The sequence below is a fragment of the Theropithecus gelada genome, chromosome 11, assembly GCF_003255815.1.
Source record: "Theropithecus gelada isolate Dixy chromosome 11, Tgel_1.0, whole genome shotgun sequence".
In the NCBI taxonomy this organism is placed as follows: domain Eukaryota; kingdom Metazoa; phylum Chordata; class Mammalia; order Primates; family Cercopithecidae; genus Theropithecus; species Theropithecus gelada.
In genome coordinates this window covers 97,939,791-97,948,380 of record NC_037679.1, presented here as the reverse complement: position 1 = coordinate 97,948,380, position 8,590 = coordinate 97,939,791, and the positions used below count along the sequence as shown (strand labels likewise).

Genomic DNA, 8,590 nt, shown 5'->3' with positions numbered 1-8,590 from the left:
TTGCTGCTTTTCTGAGAAAATAGAAACAAGCAGGAGAAAACTTCCCCATTCCCACCAGCACACCCCAGCCCCACTGCACCTACTGTGGGGGATCTCAAACACTGCCACCCACCCAAAGTCATCACTCCTGCAAATGTCCCTCCTTCTCCTGCAGCATCACTCTCCTCCTGTCTACTTGATCATTGCCGGCAGCCCACAAACACGCTGTAATTCCTCCCAGCTTAAAACATCCTTCTCAACTGGCTGGCTGGGCCCAGCCTCTGCCCTTCTCTGCTTCCCTTTACAGGAAAGCTTTCCCAGAAGATGCTCTCTATTCACCGTCTCCTCTACTTCTCCAGTTCCTTCTCTCTTGTATCAGCTTTAATCTAAACTCTTTAACTTTTGTAATTCACTTTTTTTTCTTTTTGAGACAGGATCTCACTGGGTTGCCCATGCTGGAGTGCAGTGGCGTGATCATAGTTCACTGCTGCCTGGAACTGCTGGGCTCAAGCAAATCCTGCCTTAGCCTCCAGAGTGGCTGGGACTACAGGTGTGCACCACCAGCCCAGCTAATTTTTTAATTATTATTTGATAGAGGTGGGGGATCTCGCTATGTTGTCTAGGCTGGTCTCCAACTTCTGGCCTCAACTCAGCACCTTAGCCTCTCAAAGTGCTAGGATTATAGGCATAAGCCACTGCTCCCAGCCCCTGTTTTTATTTTATTTTATTTTTGAGATGGAGTCTTGCGCTGTTGCCCAGGCTGGAGTGCAGTGGCATGATCTCAGCTCACTGCAACCTCCGCTTCCCAGGTTCAAGCAATTCTTCTGCCTCAGCCTCCCAAGTAGCTGGGACTACAGGCACGAGCCACCAGTCCCAGCTAATTTTTGTATTTTTAGTAGAGACAGTGTTTCTCCATGTTGGTCAGGCTGGTCTGACTTCTGACTTCCGGCGATCCACCCATCTCGGCCTCCCAAAGTGTTGGGATTACAGGCTTGAGCCACTGTGCCCAGCCTATTTTATTTTATCTTGAGACAGAGTTTCACTCTTGTTGCCCAGACTGCAGTGCAGTAGCGCTATCTCTGCTCACTGCAACCTCCTGGCTCCTGGATTCAAGTGATTCTCCTTCCTCAGCCTCCCAAGTACCTGAGACGATAGGCGTGTGCCACCACACCCAGCTAATTTTTGTATTTTTGGTAGAGACAGGGTTTCACTATGTTGGCCAGGCAGTTCTTCAACTCCTGACCTCAGGTGATCCACCTGCCTCAGCCTCCCAAAGTGCTGGGATTACAGGCGTGAGCCACCATGCCTGGCCCCCTGTTTTTAAAATATAGTTTTCAGCTGGGCGCAGTGGCTCACGCCTGTAATCCCAGCACTTTGGGAGGCCGAGGCGAGTGGATCATGAGGTCAGGAGTTCAAGACCAGCCTGGCCAATATGGTGAAAGTCCGTCTCTACTAAAAATACAAAAATGAGCTGGGCATACTGGTGAGTGCCTGTAATCCCACCTATTTGGGAGGCTGAGGCAGGAGAATCGCTTGAACCCAGGAAGCAGAGGTTGCAGTGAGCCAAGATTGTGCCACTGCACTCCAGCCTGGGTGATAGGAAGACTACGTCTCAAAAAAAAAAAAACTTAAAAAAAAATTTTTTTAAATAAAAATTGGCCGGGTGCAGTGGCTCATGCCTGTAATCCCAGCACTTTGGGAGGGTAAGGCAGGTGGATCATGAGGTCAGGAGATCGAGACCATCCTGGCGAACACGGTGAAACCCCGTCTCTACTAAAAATACAAAAAATTAGCTGTTCGTGGTGGCAGGCGCCTGTAATCCCAGCTACTCGGGAGGTTCAGGCAGGAGAATCGCTTGAACCTAGGAGGTGGAGGTTGCAGTGAGCCGAGATTGCACCACTGCACTCCGGCCTGGGTGACAGAGCGAGACTCTGTCACACACACACACACACACAAATAAACAAACAAACAAACAAATAAATAAAAATAAAAGAAAATAAAAATGGACGGGCACAGTGGCTCACGCCTATAATCCCAGCACTTTAGGAGGCTGAGGCGAGTGGATCACCTGAGGTTAGGAGTCGAGACCAGCCTGGCTAATGTGGGGAAACCCCATCTCTACTAAAAATACAAAAAAAAAAAAATTAGCCGGGTGTGGTAGCAGGTGCCTGTGATCCCTCTACTTGGGAGGCTGAGGCAGGATAATCGCTTGAACCAGGGAGGTGGAGGTTGCAGTGAGCTGAGATCGCAAGACTGCACTCCAGACTGGGCGAGAGCAAGACTCCATCTAAAAAAAAAACGAAAACAAAAAACTACTACTGCTCACTTTGGCAACATATATACTAACACTGGAATGACAGAGATTAGCACAGCCCCTCTACAAGGATGACACGCACATTCATGACGGGTTCCATTTTGTTGTAAATCAAAAAAATAAATAGGGCAGGCACAGTAGCTCATACCTGTAATGCCAGCACTTTGGGAGGCCAAAGTGGGAGGATCGCTTGACCTCAGGAGTTTAAGACCAGTCTGGGCAACATAGCAAGATGTCATCTCCATGAAAATTTTTAAAAATTAGGCCAGGTGCGGTGGCTCACACCTGTAATCCCAACAATTTGGGAGGCCAAGGCGGGCAGATCACCTGAGGTCAGGAGTTCAAGACTAGCCTGGCCAACATGGTGAAAACCCATCTCTACTAAAAATACAAAAATTAGCCAGGCATGGTGGTGGGTGCCTGTAATTCTAGCTACTTGGAAAGCTGAGGCAGGAAGATCGCTTGAACCCGGGAGGTAGAGGTTGCGGTGAGCTGAGATTGTGCCATTGCAACTCCGGCCTGGGCGACAAGACTGAAACTCTGTTTTTTTTGTTTTGTTTTTTTGTTTTTTTAATGTAATCCCAGCTACTCAGGAGGCAGAGGTGGGAGAATCACTTGAGCTCAGGAGTTTGAGGCTGTAGTGAGCTATGATTGCACCAGTGCCCTCCAGTCTGGGAGACAGAGCGAGACACTGTCTACAAAAATAAAAATTAGGCTGGGCATGGCGGCTCACGCCTGTAACCCTTAGGGAGACCAAGGTGGGCGGATCATGAGGTGAAGAGTTTGAAACCAACCTGACCAACATGGTGAAACCCCATCTGTACTAAAAATACAAAAATTAGCTGGGCATAGTGGCACGTGATTGCAATCCCAGCTATTCGGGAGGCTGAGGCAGGAGAATTGCTTGAACCCAGGAAGCAGAGGTTGCAGTGAGCTGAGATTGCGCCACTGCATTCCAGCCTGGGTGACAGCCAGACTCTGTCTTAAAAAAAATTTTTTTTTTAATTAAAAAATAAAGAAAATAAAAATGGATGGGCGTGGTGGCTGATGCCTGTAATCCCAGCACTTTAAGAGGCTGAGGCAGGTGGATCACGAGGTCAAGAGTTCAAGACCAGCCTGCCCAACATGGTGAAACTCCGTCTGTACTAAAAATACCAAAATTAGCTGGCTGTGGTGGTGTGCACCTGTAATCCCAGCTACTCAGGAGGCTGAGGCAGGAGAATTGCTTGAACCCGGAAGGCGGAGGTTGCAGTGAGCCAAGATCGTGCCATTGCACTCCAGCCTGGGTGACAGAGCAAGATTCCATCTCAAAAATATATAAATAAATAAAGAGATTAGCCTGGGCAACATAGCGTCTATAAAATAATAATTTTAAAAATTAGCTGGGCTGATTTCACACGCCCATAGTCCCAGCTACTCAGGAGGGGAGGCTGAGGCAGGAGGATCCCCATGAGCCTAGGAGTTCTAGGCAGCAGTGAACTATGATTTCAACACTGCACTCCAGCGTAGGTGACAGAGCTAGACTCTATCTCTAAAAAATAACTGGCTGCGCATGGTGGCTTATACCTGTAATCCCAGGACTTTGGGAGGCTGAGGCAGAAGGGTCATTTGAGCACAGGAGTTCAAGACCAGCCTGGGCAGACCCTGTCTCTGCAAAAAAAAAAAAAAATATCCGCATGTGGTGGCACATGCCTGTGTTCCAATCTGTTTGGGAGGTTGAGGTGGGAGGATCTCTTTGGCCCCAAAAGTTGAGGCTGCAGTGAGCTATGATTGCACCATTGCTCTTCAACCTGGGTGACAGAGCGAGACTGTCTCAAAACATAAATAAATAAGGCCAGGTGCAGTGGCTCACACTTGTAATCCCAGCCCTTTGAGAGGCTGAGGTGGGTGGATTGCCTGAACCCAGGAGTTGGAGACCAGCTTGGGCAATGTGGCAAAACCCCGTCTCTACAAAAAATACAAAAATTAGCCTGGCATGGTGGCACGCACCTGTAATCCTAGCTACTTGGAGGCTGAGGTGGGAGGACCACTTGAGCATGCAAGGTTGAGTCTGTAGTGAGTCGAGATTGCACCACTGCATTCCAGCCTGGGCCACAGAGCCAGACCTTGTCTCAATAAATAAATAAATAAATAAATAAATAAATAAATAGATAAATAAATAAAATGGCCGGGCGCGGTGGCTCACGCCTGTAATCCCAGCGCTTTGGGAGGCCGAGGCGGGCGGATCACGAGGTCAGGAGATCGAGACCATCCTGGCGAACACGGTGAAACCCCGTCTCTACTGAAAATACAAAAAAAATTAGCCGGGCGTGGTGACGAGCGCCTGTGATCCCAGCTTCTGGGGAGGCTGAGGCAGGAGAATGGCGTGAACCCAGGAGGCAGAGCTTGCGGTGAGCCGAGATTGCGCCACTGCACTCCAGCCTGGGCGGCAGAGTGAGACTCCGTCTCAAAAATAAATAAATAAATAAATAAAATGACATTATATGTAGCCTTCTAGCACTGTTTACTTGCTTTTTCACTCACTATTACACTTCCAGGATTTAGCCATATTGTTCCATGTGGCTGCAGTTCATATGTTTTCACTGGAAGGTAAAGAGCTACTGAGTGAATATACCAAATATAGCATACTTTGTCTATTCTCCTGTAGACACATTTATGAATTGCTTTTTTTTTTTTTTTTTACTACTATAAACATTGTTACTGGCCAGGCACGGTGGCTCACGCCTGTAATCCCAACACTTTGGGAGGCCGAGGCGGCTGGATCACGAGGTCAAGAGATCCAGACCATCCGGGCCAACATGGTGAAACCCCATCTCTACAAAAAAAAAAAATGCAACAATGAGCTGGGCGTGGTGGTGCGGGCCTGTAGTCCCAGCTACTCGGGAGGCTGAAGCAGGAGAATCGCTTGAACTCAGGAGGCAGAGGTTGCAGTGAGCCAAGATCGTGCCACTGCACTCTAGCCTGGTGACAGAGTGAGACTCTGTCTCAAAAAAAAGCCTGTGGCTGTGAACATTATTGTATTTGTCTCTTATGTATGTACAAGAGTTTCTCTAAGGTATATACCTGGAAGTGAGACTGCTAGGTTGTGAGGTATAAGAAAAATCAGCTTTGGCTGGGCACGGTGGCTCACGCCCTTAATCCCAGCACTTTGGAGGCTGAGGTGGGTGGATTACTTGCAGTCAGGAATTCAAGATTAGCCTGGCCAACATGATGAAACCCCATCTCTACTAAAAATACAAAAAAAACTTAGCCAGGCATGGTGGCATATGCCTGTAATCCCAGCTACTCAGGAGGCTGAGGCAGGAGAATTGCTTGAACTTGGAGGCAGAGGTTGCAGCGAGCCGAGATTGCAACACTGCACTCCACCCTGGGTGACACAGCGAGACCCCGTCTAAAAAAAAAAAAGAAATCAGCTTTGAGAGAGAATGCCAAATTGTTTTCAATTTTCATCACATTTTTAAGGTTTTGTTTATTTATTTATTTTTGAGGTGGAGTCTTGCCCTGTCGCCTAGGCTGGAGTACAGTGGCACAATCTTAGTTCACCGAAGCCTCTGCCTCCTGGGTTCAAGCGATTCTCCTGCCTCAGCCTCCTGAGTAGCTGGGATTACAGGCGTGTGCCACCACGCCTGGCTACTTTTTGTAATTTTAGTAGAGATAGGGTTTCCCCACGTTGGCCAGGCTGGTCTCGAACTCCTGAACTCAGGTGATCTGCCTGCCTCGGCCTCCCAAAGTGTTCGGATTACAAGCGTGAGCCGCTGTGCCTGACCAGTTTTCATCTGTATTTGAATACTGATTGATCTACATTCTCTCCAACACTTGTATTTTTAGACTTCTTAATTTTTGCCAATCTAGTGGGTATACAATAGTATTTTCGTGTGGATTTTTTTGGCATTTCTCTAATTACTAGTGCAGTTGAGCATCTTTTTGTATGCTTATTAGCCTTTTTAATTTCCTCTTCTGGGAAGTGCCTGATCATTTGAGTTGCTTGTGTTTTTTTTATTGATTTGTAGTTTTGTTTTGTTTTGTTTTTGTTTTTTTTGAAACAGAGTCTTGCTCTGTTGCCCAGGCTGGAGTGCAATGACACAGTCTCGGCTCACTGCAACCTCCATCTCCCAGGTTCAAGCGATTCTCCTGCCTCAGCCTCCTGAGTAGCTGGGATTACAGGCACCCACCACCATGCCTGGCTAATTTTTGTGTTTTTAGTAGAGATGGTTTTTCACCACGTTGGCCAGGCTGGTCTCAAACTCTGACCTCAGGTGATCTACCCGCCTCGGCCTCCCAAAGTACTGGGATTATAGGCGTGGACCACCATGCCTGGTCAATTTGTAGTTTTTTTTTTTTTTTTGAGACAGTCTCGCTCTGTTGCCCAGGCTAGAGTGCAATGGCATGATGTCGGCTCACTGCAACCTCTGCCTCCTGGGTTCAGATGATTCTCCTGGCTCAGCCTCCTGAGTAGCTGGGACTGCAGGCATGCATCACCATGCCCGGCTAATTTTGTATTTTCAGTAGAGACAGGGTTTTGCCATGTTGGCCAGGCTGGTCTTGAGCTCTTGACATCAAGTGATCCGCCCGCCTCGGCCTCCCGAAGTGCTGGGATTACAGGTGTGAGCCACCGCACCTGGCCAGATTTGTAGTTTTTTATATATATATATTCTGGCTACTATCTTTTGCCAGTTATATATATTGCAAATATCTGTTCCTTTTTGAAGGTATTTGTGATCCTCCTCTCACTTTTTTCTTGATGTATTTTAATTATCAGAAGTTCTTAATTTTCATATGGTATATTTATCAACCTCTTATTTTGTGATTATGCTTTTTGTATGTTGAATTTGTTTTATTTTATTATACATATATATATATATTTGTTGTTGTTGTTGTTGAGAAGAAGTCTCTGTTGCTCAGGCTGGAGTACAATGGCGCAATCTCAGCTCACTGCAACCTCCATCTGCCGGGTTCAAGCGATTCTCCTGTGTCAGCCTCCCGAGTAGCTGGGATTACAGTCGCAGGCCACCACGCCCGGCTAACTTTTTTGCATTTTTAGTAGAGACAGAGTTTTGCCATGTTGGCCAGGCTGGTCTGGAACTCCTGAACCTCAAGTGATCCACCTGCCTTGGGCTCCCAAAGTGCTAGGAATACAGACGTGAGCCACTGCACCCGACCTGTATCTTGAACTTAAAAATCATTCTCGGCCGAGCATGGTGGCTCACGCCTGTAATCCCAGCACTTTGGGAGGCAGAGGTGGGCGGATCACGAGGTCAGGAGATCGAGACCATCCTGGCTAACACGGTGAAACCCCGTCTCCACTAAACATACAAAAAATTAGCCAGGTGTGGTGGCAGGAGCCTGTAGTCCCAGCTACTTGGGAGGCTGAGACAGGAGAATGGCATGAACCCGGAAGGCGGAGCTTGCAGTGAGCTGAGATTGTGCCACTGCACTCCAGCCTGGGCTACTGAGTGCGACTCTGTCTCAAAAAAATTAAAATAAATAATAAAAATCATTCTCAGGTTGGCTGCAGTGGCTCATGCCTGTAATCCCAGCACTTTGGGAGGCCAAGGCAAGTTACAAGCCGAAAGAATGAGGGGCTGCCTTTGCCCACAGAAGCAGGGCGCTCTCTTCTTCTTCCCCTGGACCCTTCTTTTAAAAGTTTCTTTTGTCTTAAGTTTTCATTTCTATGTTCGTCCCTTCCTTCAGTCTTGTAATGTTGGTCTCAAGTAGTAACAGTAGTAACTGTTGTAATGACGGTCTCAAGTAGTATTTATGGCAGTCAGCCACAAAGGCAGGAGGATTGCGTGAGCTCAGGAATTTGAGACCAGCCTAAGCAAAATTGGGAGACTTCAACTCTACAAAAAATACAAAAAACAGCTGGAAGTGTTTTTTGTAGGAGAATCATCTGAACCCAGGAGGCAGAGGTTGCAGTGAGCCGGTGTGTGGTGGCACACACCGATAGTCCCAGCTACTCAGGAGGCTGAGGTGAGAGGAGCCTGAGGCTCAGGAGGAGCTACTCAGGAGGCCTGAGCCTGGCAGGTTGAGGCTGCAGTGAGCAGAGATCGTGCCCCCACACTTCAGCCTAGACGACAGAGTGAGACCCTGTCTCAAAAAACAAAAACAAACACCACCACCAAAATTACCCACAAGACTCTCTATCCTCCTCCTAGTCAGAACATTTTTGTGTTCATTTTTTTGTTTATGTTCGAAACAGGGTCTCTGTCACCCAGGCTGGAGTGCAGTGGGGCCATCTTGGCGCACTGCAATCTCTGCCTCCCAGGTTCAAGCTAATTTTTTGTATTTTCCGTAGAG

General features: G+C 47.7%; 1 non-coding gene across 1 annotated transcript; it reads left to right on the top strand.

Annotated features, from left to right (window-relative positions):
• The first annotated feature begins 2,297 nt into the window (after window positions 1-2,297).
• On the top strand, window positions 2,298-2,399 carry LOC112635657. The gene has a single exon (XR_003121996.1). It is a non-coding gene; the product is annotated as a U6 spliceosomal RNA (small nuclear RNA).
• Window positions 2,400-8,590: the final 6,191 nt, after the last annotated feature.